The sequence below is a fragment of the Ostrea edulis genome, chromosome 2, assembly GCF_947568905.1.
Source record: "Ostrea edulis chromosome 2, xbOstEdul1.1, whole genome shotgun sequence".
Classification (NCBI taxonomy): Eukaryota; Metazoa; Mollusca; class Bivalvia; order Ostreida; family Ostreidae; genus Ostrea; species Ostrea edulis.
The window spans coordinates 16,608,312-16,625,643 of record NC_079165.1 but is presented as its reverse complement, the minus strand read 5'-3'; positions in this window follow the sequence as shown (position 1 = coordinate 16,625,643).

Sequence of the window (17,332 nt, the reverse complement as noted above, 5' to 3'; positions counted from 1 at the left end):
CCAAGCATAGGCCTAAATTTGAAGCCCTTCACCAGTCTTGGTGACGTCTCCATATGAGTGAAAAATTCTCGAGCGAGACGTTAAAGAAGATACAAACAATCATATGACCATCCCATATACTATTCCCTCCTTTCGTTCATTCTCCTGACACCCCTGAGACCCTGTAGACATAACAACACGTTATACAAAATTGGTACCGTATAAGGTTTACATAAAGTGGATGATGACGCGGTTAGCGCTCATGTTTAAATCTCACTCAACTTATACCACACTTGAATATATATATATATATATATATATATATATATATATATATATATATATATAGATGGAAAACACAGCTCTTATAACATCTCCCATCGTCAATAGATACCTTCACCACAAAATAGAACACAATCAAATCACATAAATGTGCATGATATAACTATACAAGAAGATTTACGAAATCATAATGACATGTCTTTATCACCAACACAGTTCTTATAACACCGTTCATCATTTATGACATCATACATAGTCACATAATAAACACATATGAAAACCACATTACTAAGAATGTATAATATAACTCATGTAATAATAATACAAAATCCTATGCACAGTCCCATCAAAAACGAAATATTTATGTGTGGACTGGTTGAGCGCCAACACGTCGAATGACAAATTCTTGCCTATAACCCATGAACCCGCCAAAAAGACGCGAAAATGCGCCATCTACAGTGTCTCATATCAGGAGAAAATAATTCTACTCTAATTTATCAATTCAAACGAATATAATTATATTTCTCCTGACACCCCTGAGACCCTGTAGACATAACAACACATTATATAAAGTGGATGATGACGCGGTTAGCGCTCATGTCGAAAAATTTATGTGTGTACTGGTTGAGCGCCAACACGTCGAATGATAAATTCTTGCCTATAACCCATGAACCCGCCAAAAAGGCGCGAAAAAGCGCCATCTACAGTGTCTCATATCAGGAGAAAATAATTCTACTCTAATTCCTCAATTCAAACCAATAGAATTATATTTTTATTGCTTTTTAATTCCCCATCATATCCCTTCTCAACCTGTCCGTCCCTCCTAGATAGTATAATACCCTAACATTGAGAGTTGTATGGAAATCCTCAGTCGAAAACTCTAAAGACATTGGAGAAATGAAGAAATAAGAAACAAAATAAAGATAAACTATGACCCTAACGATACCGCGAACGCGCTTCATCGGTTATGCCGAAAATGAAGTGTCCTAATTCATGTGCCCATGTATTTTTAAAACAAATGAAAGTTATCCCTTAATTGCACATGCAAAAGATTTGCGCTCTACCTTACAGTTTGATATTGTAGGGCTGTTGAAATGTTTGTATAATAACAGTGTCCGCTATCATTTTCTCTTTAAAGTGCGGAATAACGTTTTCAATTCTAATGAATATTCATTTATCTATAAATTAGAATGTCCATCCTAATCGTTTAGAAATGTGTTATTATATATGCATATCATGCATCAAATCACAGCAAAAGTTTGACTCTTTTTATGATTCCAGAAAAATCACGAAGACGTCATAAACTAGAGTCCTTATCATTATTTCGATGTTGAAATCACATACATCATAAGAGGCGTTTTAAGGAGCCATTAAATAAAACTTTGGTGTAATGACCTACCTTCAGTAAATTGCTTCGCTGTGAAAAAAGCACTTCTGTTTAACATTTCAAAAAGGGATCAGAGCATAAAATGTTATCATAACCACGCAATTTCGCTACTTAAAAAACATTCTTAAAATCTACGATTCCAATAAAATGAAATGACGTGGTTTCAAGTGCAAATATTTTATTATACCGACGTGCTTGCAAGAAATATTGGGTTATATTTAAAGATAATGCCTTTTCTTTATTCAGTATTGAATCCTCTCCATGCACAATGATTTGTGAGTGAACGCGAAACGTTGACTGGGAATATCAATAAATAACGTGCTTCTGAGGTTTAACAACTTAAGACCAAGTGACCTATATCGTTGGAAACCGACAGTGATCAAAATATAGCATGTATCAAAGAGCACGAGGAATATAAGATACAGCAAAATCTTAATTCTATCAAGATCAGTCATCCAAAATTACTTCGTTAAACACCACTCTGATATTCTGAAGCTGAAATGAAAAACTCATTGACAATGCCTTCGTAGTTTTTCGTGAAAGGACTTCCAACAGTCAAATTGTGCTCCTTTGTTAGCTGATCTGTGGGTATATTCTTTTGAAGCAGATCAATAGCCTCTACAATAAGAAAGTTCTTGCTGTGGCCTTCAACTCGACATTTAAATATAAGTTTTATCTATTAACAAGAATAGTTTTATCTATTAGCAATGCTAAGTTTCATTCATAATTATGTCGATTCGATATATCCCTGTGAACTCGAAATAAAAGACACCACAAAGTCCTCTACATCTGCTTCGTACTTAGATATTTTATTAACAATAAATATAAACTGAAAAGTAACAACTCAACTTTATGGCAAACAGGATCACTCCAGCTTCTCCATCGTCAGTTTCCCATAGTCATGTAGCAATAGTACATTATAAATTGCATTTGGTGTTCATATATCTCAACGGATTCTATACACAAGAAATTGATCTGCATATGGTCAGTTTTTAAATCAATGCAGGCTACAGACAAATAGGTTGATGTCACAGGGGTTTCAACTATCTCGTTGAAAGCCATCATTTCATCAGACTGAAAGCCATCAATTCATCAGACTGAAAGCCATCATTTCATCAGACTGAGAGCAATCAAATCATCAGACTGAAATCCATCATTTCATCAGACTGAAAGTCATCAATTCATCAGACTGAAAACCATCATATCGGAAACACGATGGTTAGGCCGTTCTTCTCGCATAGACATTTGACTACGAATTATTCCGTTTACCTGATCAAGATATAGTACTCAAGGAGGGTGTGACCGGTCGACAGGGGACGCTTACTCCTCCTGGGCACATAATACCACCTCTGGGGTATTGAAGGGTCCATGTTTGCCCAACTCTATTTTATATTCCTTATGGGAGTTATGATATTGATCGCTGGTCTTTCATCTTCAACGTTCATGCATTAAAATTGTTTGCATGTACATGTATGTTTATGCATACAATTATGTAATTATATGATTACATTTATAATTGTTGAGAGAAATGAATTAATATTGAGATGAATTTCATGATTATCTACATTCTTATTGCATTATTTCCATTTCCAAAGACGTCTCCATTTGAGTGAAAAATTCTCGAGAGGGACGTTAAATAGATACAATTAATCAGACCATTTTAAAAATGATTTTGACATATTAATAAATGAAAGGTGAATATATCAGAACAGTGATCAATCTCATGACTCCTTTAAGCAATTCAAATTAGGCAGTTGGGCAAACACGGACCCCTGGATACATCTGAGGTGGGATCAGGTGCCTAGGAGGAGTAAGCATTCCCTGTCGACCGCTCACACCCGCCGAGAGCCCTATATCTTGATCAGGTAAATGGAGTTATTCGAAGTCAAAATCAGTGTGCCACGAACAGCCTAACAATCGGTAATAAACCCGTCAGACAGCATTTGAACCAATTATTGGTTGTATTGGCAAACTAGATTGCTATAACGACCATATGATTTGCTAAATGTTGACTTTAAACGAGACTTGTGAAACCCCAGAACCATCGACTTCTTTGTCAGTAGCCTGTGTCGATTTAAAAACGGATCATATGCAGAACAAGGTCTTGCGTACCAAATACAGGTGATAATGGAATATTGCTACACAGATATGGGAAGTTGGCGATGGAGAAGCTGAAATCATCCCGTTTATCATAAAGTTGAGTTTTTAGTTTGCGGTTAATATTTATTTACAATAAAATATCTAAGTATGAAGCAGAAGTAGACGACTCTGTGGTGTGTTTTATTTCGAGTTCACAGAGATACATCAAATAGACATATGAATGACAATTAACATTGCTAATAGATAAAGCTTCGTCAGTATATCTAATGTCGCATTGTAGGCCACAGCAAGATATTTTTTCTCATGTAAAAGTTTTTGAATAAATTTTGCTTCATAGGAATATAAAAACAGATGAGTTAACAAAGGATCACAATTCGTGCCCATGGGAATTCCAACAGACTGTTGGAAGACCTGATCATCAAAGACTACGATGATATTGTCAATGAGAAAATCCAGGATATATTTTATTTCATTGAAGACTTTATAGATAAATTTAAAGAAACGTTTTCAGAAGACAACAGATTTAATTTTCAAAAGGTGTGAAGAACAGCAGCAGTTCATATGCCGGATTAATGCAAGATTCCTTAAAGATTGCACTTTTATCAATGACAAGTGTGTAAAGCTGAAAAAAAAACATTGCCATAAACTACTATGTTTGTTAAAGGCACCATGATTGGAATTTGATACCATATGCTACCAAAACTTTAATCTAGCTGGTTAATTACGTCAAATCGTGAATTATAGTATAATCCATAGATACATTGTACGTTACATTTAATGGTTTAAAAGTATGCATGACTATGAACGGATTATGAACTAGTTTAAAGCACGCGACTGAGAGAGCGTACTGATTTGGAAAAAAAAATACAACATATGTTACATGAATCTCGCAAAGTCACAACTCGGATTAAGATTGTGAACTTACGTAGATTATCATCCCAATCGTGTGGTCTCCTAGCTCTAAAATAAGTGCACCATGCAATGTTGATAAACGAAGTGTGACGTCATGTCTATGTTTTGACGTACGTCACAATAGGACTGTAACATAGGTGGATCTTAGGAGTTCATTTTATGCAACAAAATATTTCCTGACTTGCACAAGCAATGTAAAAAATGGTGATTTAGTAAATGGACGGATTTGGATTTGAGGCAAATTCTCTGTGAATCGCTAGCACGAGTTAAAATGTAAACCGACCTCGAAATGCAAGGTATGTTTTGAACGCATTTCAAAGCTCCGAGAAGGCTTAACATAGCTGCGCACAAAATTGTAATCTTAGAATGAAATTGCTTTCCTGATCAAGATATACGGATCACGGCGGGTGTGACCGACCTATAGGGCACCTGATTCCATCTCTGGTATATCCATGGGTTTGTGTTTCCCAAGCTCAGTCTTCATTTTATATATTAAGAGGCTAATTTCCCTGTGTATGTTTAAGTTACGGGGGAAAAAACGGAACTACAAGTATTTACAAAATGTATAGATCACCTATTTATCAAATACATTTAGAAATGGGGTTTTTTTCTGTACACACATATTTTACCATTTGATTGATTAATTGATTAGCTCAACAATTTTTCAGTTATCCGGTGGATACAATGTACCTGAAAAGAGACCACAGACATTCCGAAAAGAAACTTCGAAACTTTCTGACTTACTGGCGCGAGCGCGATTCGAACCCGCGCCGTCCAGAGTTAAGAGCCCGTGTGATTTTGAGTGTGATGCTCTAACAACTTGGCTACGGAGGCCCCCTTTTACCATTTGAGGGGAATGTGAATATGTTATACAGTACCAGCAACGTTATTCTTGACATGATAAACGATAGAACACGATACACGCACGATATGATAGGATACACGCACGATATGATAGGATACACGCACGATACGATAGGATACACGGTAAACCTGATAAACGCAAAACCTGATAAACGATCTTCACGATAGACCTGATAAACGCAAAACACGATAAACGGAAAACCTGATAGAAATGTTGTAAATTTAGAAACAATTTAGACAGAACGAAAGTTTGATACGTACAAAATAATTACATTATGTTGATAATAATATTGAAGGATTTTAATACTCAATATATACCTAAAGCATATTATATAAATATTGCATGTAGTTGAGGGTAACATTGAAAATTTTCACCCCGAGAAAACCATTGTCAACCGAGACGTAGCCGAGGTTGACAATGGTTTCTACATGCAATATTTGTTTTATTATACTGAATGTTATGTAAACTGGAAAGCAGAAAAACTTACGATGCCGAGCGTTTAGCAATTAAACAGGGAATTAACAAAATGTAATATAATGTAGTGATATCATGCTTCAATAGCTCTCTTATTCTAATGTATATTATCTTGGGTATCGAATAAAACCAAGTAATATTTTGTGTGTAGCGAGGAGGGGGGTTATTTTGCATCAAGCTCTGAGTTCACCGCTCATTCAACAACTACAATTATTTTCATAATGACCGCTTTAAATACAATCCACTGTACTACACCATATGTTCATATGTTAGACATTTCTACACTATGAGTGATAATTGATAGTCATAAGTAATTGTAACATATTTATATGAATTGATATTTTGTTAACAAATAATAAATAAACTATTAAAAACATATACGAAACCCGGCTTGATTTAAAGTCGCAATTTAGAAACGCTTTAAAATGTTTGTGTATAGCATGTAAAAAATTCAAATAATCATCAAAACCAGCGTAAATTTCCTGTATCTACACGTACGACTATTGGTATATGTGTACATGTACAAATAAAAAAAACAACGATGACAGCTGAATCTTTCCCATTTGAGCAGAATTTTGGGAGATGCAATATACCCTTGCACTCTTTTAAAACTTAATCTTCTAAATGTGTGAAATACAATGTCCCTGAGAATGTTTACTGTCAAAACACGGGTGATACACAAAATCAGATAGATAAGAACGTGCACGTTCAGTAGTTGGTATATAAGTTGAATACAGGTGAACAAAATCGGAAGAAAAAGAACCATTATTAACATATATGTAATAAACAATGTAATTTACTGATTTTCCCTTTCAGATCGGAACTTCCTATTTCTCTGTTAGTGTTAATTACAAATAATTGTTTCTAGACAAGGAAATGTTTATGAACTTCAGATGAAGGAGCTTTCAGATTTACTGTCCTCGGTTTGCGTGGCAAACCACTGACTACTTTTCATACTACTTAGAATGGAATTGTGATAAATTTTCACCCTCTTTGGACAGACATATAGCTCTTTTTCTGCCTTAAAATCTACAGCTTTATGTTCTCTTTCAAATATACTGTCTTTCCTCGATTCATAAAAATAGCTTCTTTAACAAAACGAATAAAGCTTTTGGAAAGTATTTTATTTTTTCATTAAATTTAATATACGATCCCGATAGTTTCCTAAGCTACACGATAAACGATTTTCACGATAAACGGAAAACCTGATATACGCAAAATACGATACACGATAGACCTGATAAACGCAAAACACGATAGAAAACGGAAAACTTGATACATGATAGGATAGGATACACGCACGATACGATAGGATACATGCACGATACGATAGGATACACGCACGATAGGAATGTCAAGAATAACGTTGCGGGTACTGTACATGTAATTTCATTATAGGTAACATCATGTATCATTGTACACATAATGGCCCTCTTTTGAAATCTAAAATATTGCTTGTACCATTACAATCCGTTCTTCTTTTTTTTTGAAAAATTCAAAATCAATAGTTTTCACTTGAAAGATGTTAGATCTAACTTACACAGCAAGATAAAGGACTTAGATTGATTGATTGAATATTGTTTAACGTCCCTCTCGAGAATCTTTCACTCATATTGAGACGTCACCACTGGCGGCGAAGGGCTGCAAAATTTAGGCATATGCTCGGTGCTTATGGTCATATAGCAGGGAGGGATCTTTATCGTGCCACATCTGTGACACGGGACCTCGGTTTTTACGGCCTCATCCGAAGGACCGCCCCATTTAGTCGCCTCTTACGACAAGCACAGTGATACTGAGGACTTATTCTAACCTAGATCCCCACGGGATATAAACGACTAACGTTTTATAATTTCTTAAATGAATATTCTGCATGACCCAAAGAAAACATTCCATTATTTGTAATATCTGCTCGTTTGGACAAGAGTAGATCCCCCACAAGGTAAATAAGATCGGACTCAAAATCTTGAGAATTGTCACACTATTGCAGGTGATCCACAGAGGAATAATTTGTACCTTCAAATAGGAGCAAAGTACATACTAACTACTGCAATTAAAACTTTCATTGCATCCTAATTATTTTCTAAATTGAGAATATTAAAGGACAAACCATCAAAACATATAAGATATTATCTGTTGACGTCAAAACACTCATGGTTTGCCACTGAACCAAAAAGATTGGAAATAGAGCATGACGAGCGGATACGAGAGGATCGTGTTGTGATGATTGTGGAAAGCACGAAAAAATTCAAATAGGTTATCATGCACATCGACCTTTTCTCTGGTTTATTTAACTATTTCAACATTTCATTTGCATTTATATATTTGTATCATAATGCACTTTAGAAATTAATTTTATGTTTCATTGACGACTACATCATTTTCCGTGGTATTGGTCCTTACAACGATCACTTTTTTTTTCGTTAAAGAGTATATACTCTGATTAAAAAAAAGCAACTTTATAAACAAAGCGCTAAATTTGGCTGCGTAGAATTTGTTTTTTATTCATCTTGTACAGATTTTATTGTCAATATGACAAAGACTTTCCATATTCTTCTCTAAACTCTTAATATAACTAAAAAGAAACAGAGGAAGAGGGTGCTCATTTCCATACACGACTAAAGTCTCGGCAACACATTAGTGGTTCACGTTTATTAGATATCTTTCAAGAAAATGATTCTTTCTCTCTCTCTATTTTTTCAAGCAGTTTGGAAAGCTAATATCTAACGATTGATATTGATGAAAGATGAAGATAACGAACAATGATTAATCTCATAACCTCTTTAAGCAATACAAAATAGAAGGTTGGCCAAACACCGACCTCTGGATATACCAGAGGTGGGATTAGGTGCCTAGGAGGAGCAAGCATCCCTTGTCGACCGGTCACACCCTCTGTGATCCCTATATCTTTTAAGTCTTCGTGATGGCATTCGATGTACAAGTGCATGTAGTGATGTTTGGTCTGGTCGCTGAGTGTAATACAGGGGAATTAATCCATGTAATGCAGGGGCATTATTTTATCATGATTCGAGATTTTAAGGTAATGTAAGATAATTTTGACGTAAATTTTGGTCTCATTCTGGGCAAGACCCTCCTCTCACCATTAATGCACTCTTATGTGTAAATGATTTTGAATATTTTCTTTCACAAAACAATTGCGGTTTACATTTAATTTAGATTCTATCATCTTGACTATTCGCTTAAGTTCCCTTAGCTTGTATCGATTAATGTATGCAGATAATATTGTTTTATTTACTCAATCAATGTCAGATCTACGGGATTTATTTAGAAGCCATTTAGAGTCATATGATCTATCTGTAAAGATTGCAAAAAAAAAAAAAAAAAAAAAACGTTATCGTCGGAAATGAAGAAAGGGATAATGTCATGATTGTTCGTCATATGACAATCAACAATTAAAAGTAATTGATAGAAATAGAATTGTTAATTACAATGGAAACACTTATATCTCGCAAAACAAATCGGAAGGGCTATGTACACACTTTAATAAAAACTGTGAAAATAACGAACAATAATAACTTTATTGCGAAAGACATACATCTTATAGCATTATAACAAAATTGAACATGGATAATAATTACAAAGCTGAAAATAAACGGCCAATTCTTTCAAAGACATCTAGCATACAATAGTATATAGTAAACATACTAGTATAGTGATAGTAAAAAAGGAGAATGACGATACAAATTACATATTATGGACTGTTCTTTGTTCAAGAGCTTTACAGATAAATTTCCCCAAGTTACAGAGTTCTTTAACATTGTTCACACTTAGTAGTTGTATAAATTTGAACATGGAGGGTTTACTCCAGTAATACTTCTTCACTAATTTAGCTCTAATCTGGCAATATACAGGACAGACTAACAAAAAGTGGTATTCATCCTCAATTTCAGTGATACATATTTTACAAAACCTTTTTTCACGTGGTACATTTTTATGTCTGCCAGTTTCTATGGATAAATTATGTGATGATAGCCTTATTTTGGAGATACCCTTTTTGTACAATTTAGGAATAGATTTTTTTAGGTAATATTGCAAGCAAAAATTATCAACCAAATGTTTGTAAATAGTGCATTTTGATTCATACTGCATGTTGCTATGTAAATTTTGAATAAAATGATCCTTCAATCTTTGTTGTATTATTGGCAAACAAACATGGCTATTTAAGTTATGTTGATCATGCCACATATAACTAAGTCCCAAACAATCAAGTTGTTCCTTGATAAAAGTAGCCCAGTTACGATTTGTGTGCTTTGTATTTCCACAGATATTGTATAAACATTCATATGCAGCATTAAGTATACAATTTTCAGATTGCAATAGTTTAAACCAAAACTTGAACATTCTCAAAATACGAACATAATACAATGGTAAACGCCCTGTTTCAAAATATACCATGGTTGTATTAGTGTTTTTACGAACACCAAGTGCAAATTTTAAAAAATCCAGATGAACCTTTTCAATGTCAGGTGCTTTATGTAATCCCCACACTTCACATCCGTAATTCAAAATACTACAGACATAGGTATCGAAAAGGGAGAATAAGGTACAATGATTTAAATACAATTGTTGATTTAAGGGCAAATAATGCTTTGCGACCTTGTGATGCTAACTGTTTCTGCGTTACCAAAAATTTACCATTAAAATTAAATAAAACGCCCAAGTAAACAAATTGATCTAATACTTCTATACTTTCATCTTTATACACCCATTTTTCATCTGTGCGAATCTTCCCACCATTTCTAAATACAACAATTTTAGTTTTTGCTACATTAACAACTAAATCCCATTCATCTGTATAACTTTGCAGTGTATTTAACATATTTTGTAGTTCAATAACCGATTCTGCAAGCAACACCATGTCATCAGCATACATCAAAATATAAAGACTTAATAACTGTAAATCAGTCGGATGATTACCTCTTTTGATAAATTCAATTTCAAGGTCATTCACATACAATACAAAAAATAAGGGAGACAACACTTCTCCTTGTAATAGACCAATGTGATTTTCAAAAAATTGTGAAATGTGACCAGAGGATTTTACACAGGTTCTAATCCTACTATACATGGAACGAACAATAGTAAGCAGCTTCCCTTGTATACCGTAGTGTTTTAATTTTCTATACAGTTTTTCCCTGTTAACTGAATCGAATGCCTTCTTATAATCCACGAAGCAACAATATAATCGTTTTTTGGATTGGAGTGATTGTGTTATAAGACAATGAAGCGCAAAAATTGCCTCCGTAGTACCTAGCTTGGGTTGAAAACCAAATTGTGCATCTGAAATAATATCATACGAGGCTGCCCATGAGACGAGTCTTCTGTTTAGTATGGAAGTAAACAATTTGCAGAAACAACTAACAAGACTTATTCCTCTGTAATTATTTGGATCAGAAGGATCACCTTTTTTGAAAAAAGGCTCACTAACAGCGTCAGACCATTGTGTTGGAAAAAATCCTGATGATAAGATTCGATTAAAAATAATATGCAAATATGGTACAAAAAATTCTTTAAATTCCATGAAATGCTCATTCAGAAGTCCAAACCATGAGATTTCCCCCGTTTTAATTGATCAATAGCTTCGGATATTTCTTTCTCGGTAATTTCCATATCTAGTTCATTAAAAACTGTAGGTCCTGTGTCTTCCACCTTAGAATAATCTTCTGTGGGAACAAATGTAGCTAAATCTTTAAAATGAGTGTGGAACGATTCTAAGTCTATTGGAGTATTTTTTGGCTTTCTTTTTCGAAAATGTTTGTAGAATACTTTTGGGTTTTGTTTACGGAGATATTCGAGTAAATCACCCTCCTTTCGTAGATACTGACGCCTGCGTTTAGCTTCTAAATGTTCATAATTCTTTTTTGCTTCAATTAAATTCAAGTGATTTTCTTTGTTTTTGTAATGATTGGACTGGTTTAAGGCTACACGATATGTGTTATATTTACTTTTAAGCTCTCTGTTAAACCAGGGTTTATCATGTACTCTATCAGGGCGCTGGTCCCCTTTATTAGACTTTCTATGGACTTCAAAACTAGAACGCATTAAATCAGCCAAGCGTGTAGTGAACGAATTGACCGATTCATCGATACTGGTTTGGGACTCACACGGGTATTTTTCAAAGCATTCCATAAGTTCCTGAGAATTTTCTAATAGTGTCGACCTTGCCTGTGAATGAAGTTCCTGGTTCCAGGCGAAGTATGATGACTCTTGATTTACCTCAACAGTAGAATTAATGTTTTGGATAATATGTTTTCCTGATTTGATTCTGATATGGAGCGGTGCGTGGTCGGAGTACATAGTAAAATTTGACACAATAAACTGATCAATAGAGGGAAATACATCAGGGGAAGTTATAACATAATCTACAACGCTCATATCCCTTGGTCCAACAAATGTATAATCATTGTCCATTCCTAAATGGTGCCGACCGTTTAGAATTCTTAGCCCACTACTTTTACATAAAGACAGTAACTTGTTACCCAAGTCATTAACAACCTTGTCTGGATTTGATCTAACTTGGAGTTGTGTATCTGAACCATAGAATAACAATTCTCTCAAATCACGTAAAACATCATTATGTAGTACATCGTGTAGAATAAAATCACTTGAGTTAGAAGTTCTAGCATTAGTTTCACCGATTAGCATGACTTTACCCAGGCTCATATATTTAACAATGTGGTTTTCTAAGTCACTAAATACATCACAGTCATAGGTTTGATAAAACGTGGAACTACTAGGGGGTATATAAACACAAGCTAAATAGACATCTCCAAGACTTGGCATTAAAATCTGGTCAAGTTTAAGCCATATGACAGTGTCGTGCATATTCTCCAGTAAAGAAACATTGTTTAAATTCATCGCGTATTAAAATAACACAACCCCCACCTTGTACTGATTTTGTTAATTTTCGTGGAAAAACATAACTATGGAATCCCTCAACATCAATACAGAAATCTTTTTCGATCCAACATTCTGTAAGTAAAATTATATCATACGAAAGAATGTAACATTTGAATTTAGTGTCATTAACTCTTTGCCTATCACGTCGCCTGTGACGTAACAGTAGCATTTGCTTTCGCCGCTGAATGATGACGTTACCCTTTTCCCCACAGCGCTTTGGAGTTGATTTGTGAAAATTCGGAATTTTGAACACATTTCTTCACTACGTTTTCCATTGTTATATATTCTGTTAGTTTATCGCGGATAGTTCTGATAAAAGTTCATACTTTAAGACTATCGAATCGGGAGTGAAAGCAAGTGAAAAATTACGATAAATATGGAACAAAATATTTTCTTTTGAAAAGATATATAGTCCAAAATTTGCCTTTTTTTATTGTTTATTTTATTATTTATTCTACATGTATGTTTGTATAACAAAGAAATGCCACGAATGAATACTTTTTTATCTACTAGTATTTTTAAAAATCATATCAATATACATGTATCTACATTTCCAATGGGTTTTTCCCCTTCGATATGTTCTGTATATATTATTTGTTTTAATTCAAACAATCTTATCATAAAATTTCATCTTGATTTCAAAGAAAAAAAATGACGACTGATTCATAGTTTACTTAATAAAAATAAACGAATACAATGTATAAGTATATCCATATAAGTATATATAAGTACTACATCTTGTTCTGTAAATAAGAATTATCCTATGTAGTTGAAATTTTTTTTACGCATGCATAAATTCTCTTCAATGTTCAAAACAAGATATGAAAAAAGCAAAGCACTGCTGTACATTACACAGTCCGTATCCATATGCCGCGAACTATGTTTTTTTTTTTTGGAGGGGGGGGGTGCTTTAGAACAGAAATTGCAAAAATGCACTGTAGCCACCTTGCAATTGTTTTTGCGGTGTCCTACATGTTCCAATTAGGAGCTGTGTCAGTACGAGGCCTACAGGTACGTACAATGTAGCATCGTCTTTTCAACAACATAAAAATGGAGAGGGGGGGGGGGGGGGCGAAGATGTCTTGTCTAAAATTATTGACAAGGAAATAAAAATAGGGGAGGTTGTCCGAACTTCAAGTCCTAATTCGTGGAAGGGAAGGAGTGTTCATCTACTAAAACTACCTCCACCTCCGCCCGACTGCGATTAATTAGATAGTGTGTGTGTGTATGTCAAACATGTTAACGTCTCGAAAAAATGATTGGTCTGAACAGAAATTTATAAGAACATGTCGTAACTTATCACAACATTTGTAATTCTATTAAAATGAATTTAAAACTACACTTATTTTCCTTCTATTACAAAAATTATGGATGAAACGGCCCATGTCAAACAGTCATAATGTGATAAAAGAAAATATAAAATTTTTGGTATAATAATCATTTGATAAATACTTACATGTACACATTGTACTTAACAACTGATCCAGTAAAACACTTAATTTATAAGCAATTTAAGTATATTGTCTCTCTACATTTAACATACATATCAGCTAGTTAGTGTACCCACTCTTAAAATTGGTTAAAAGTAATGATTACATAAATCTGAACCAAAACCCAGTCTTTAGATGTTTGATAAATGAATCATCATAATTGAGTGACTTATGAGAAAGATAATTCAAATTATCGATGAATCTTCTCGTGTTTATTTTGACACCATTCATTTTGCAAATCATTTTATGCGCTGGAGGATGCGCATTTTACTGGTAATTGTATCTTAATTAAATGATAGAATATTTACATATGTGTATTTGCCTTGTTACAGTGTATCTATGTATGATTGCGCAATATTTCCCGCCTACCAGTGCGCCCGAGTCTTGATAATTATATTATCCCGCGGTTCGCTAGTAAAAGCGGGAAAATTATGTATTCACGTTATAGTAGCGTGTTTTGATAAAGTTGTTTTGGTCCATTATAATACTGACCAATATAGGGGGTAGTATACTGCCACGGGGAGTAAGCGGGTTTGTTAGACTGGTCACTTAATGCGGATAGGACAGCTTTTGCTATTTTCAGTTTTCATCTAGCAGTTTATATATTTGTAAAGTGTGAGGTCCGTCACACTCCCCCTGCATCATGGAGCAATGGCATCAGATACAGGTTTCCTAGAGTTTTTCACGATTATTATCGTTTTATTTCTAGGTTTTTCCTGGCCGACTCCTGGTGTTCACAAAGGGGGTTGATGTACTATTAAATACAATTGTACTAGTATATTTATAGGAACGGTATTGTGTATTTTCACTCACATTTGTGTATAAGTCTGAATGATAAATGTGCACGGTCTCCAGCGTACACGGCTGGCTGTATGCTATGTACTTAGGTGTTGAGTTATGTTAAACAGTGTTAAATACATGTAGGTAGTAAAGTCAATACTTACACGAGCTTTATTAACAATCGATACACTACAGTAAGTAAGTAAGTAATTTTATTTATTCTAGTGGCATGTGTACATATATTCATACATCCAATTTTATCACAATATACAAATCAATAAACACCCAGCCCGTCGGGCCTATATGCCACTTTAAACGTTGATATAATAATATATAACTACATGTGGCCAGATTGGCAAATACATTTTATTGGGATTAAAATTGATGGGTTGGTGTTCTTTTCCTTAAACATATATTTCTTTTTATTGAATCTTCAATTTAAAAAAGAAAAATAATTGCATAGATCTTAACAAAAACTCGACCAGTCTTACTTTCGTTTGAATCTTCTCGTGTTTTTTTTTTTTTTTTTTGTTTTTTGTTTTTTTTTTATAGCAGATTCTGTTGCATAGATCGTTTTATTCTTTGGAAGATGGTCTGACAATGGTAAATGTAATTTTTCTTTAAAAATTTCATCCTTGGCTTTACTCTTCTCGTTACATGTAATTTTCATTTTATACATATTTATAAGCAGTGTGATTTTATGGTTACGTAATACTTCCTGTCTTCACGCGTGTTCAATCGGAGTTTTGAAAAGCACGGGTTTTACGAGGAATTGTCAGTTCGAAGCGGCATGGTTTATCTGCAAATTCTACCTGAAACTTGGCCAAATTGGAGGCACACCCCCCCCCCCCTCTTATATTAAGAATTGCTACTTATTCTGTCATTCATCTTTCATTTATTGCAAAGTAAAAAATCTTAAAAATGAAATAAAAATTGCTTAGATCCAAGCCTTCGATAAATTAATGAAATCACTTGCAAAAAAAAACGATAAACAAATTGAAAGATTTTGGGGCGAGATCAAAAGTTCAATGTCTAACAAAAAACTAAGTTCACATAGGTTACTTACCAAGACCCCCCCCCCCCCCCCCCCCCCCCCCCCCCCCCCCATAAATTAAATATGATAACTGTTGAATCTAATCGATTAACAAGTAAGGGCAAACTACTATAAATAACACTGTATACCTTTTCCGCTGTTTATTCACAAAAGAAAGTGTACATTAAAACTATTTTAAAATGTTCATTAAAATGTGATATTATCATCTAGTTTTACCAGACACTTGTTTTTTTTTTTCTCTCTCTTTCCACTAATATGTAATCGATGTCGGATGACAGAAACTTACGGAAGTTTTCAACCCCCCCCCCCCCCCCCCCCCCCCTATACCCCTAAGCTAACTATTTGAATTTAGATTTTTATCCGACATCGATCTTTAAATCTCGCCCCTTACATATATACTTCATTTTGCCAACAATTTCATTTAAAATCTAATAAAATGTTATATTTCATGTCCATTACTGACTTCATTTGTTTCGGTAAATTTTTAAGTAATATGATTTTTTAAGGTTGCGTAATCTGTGCGTCCGAGTTTTGAAAGGCACGGTTTTGACTAGGGTCTCTTTATCAACACTACAAATTACCAAATTGAAAATGTACACACATTTCCTCTCTCGTTTAAAATAAGAATGTTGTTGTGTCAACATCGCAGGGGAACACATATATAATGTCTTTTAAAAAATAGTCCCCCCCCTTTTTTTTAATACTTTGTTTGATATAAATCACTTATGCATACCACGAAATTCATGATGTAATTTGTGTTGGATTTTTAACCTTCACCCCCACCCCTTCTTTCTGATGCTACTTTAAAACAAGAGATGTTTGTAAAACACATATGCCCCCCATGGTGCAAAATTGAAAAGGGTTATACACACACACAGCATTTAATTGAGAGTAGTATCATCAATTCAAAATATTGAGCAGACAATATCTTCCTATGTCAAGAGTGGATTGACCATGTGACCTAAAAATCAATAGGGGTCATCAACTCCTGAAGATGTACCAGTGTACCAAGTTTGATGTCTGTCAAGCAAAGGGTTCTCAAGATATTGAACGGACAGTATATTCCTATGTCCAATTTGACCCTTGACTTT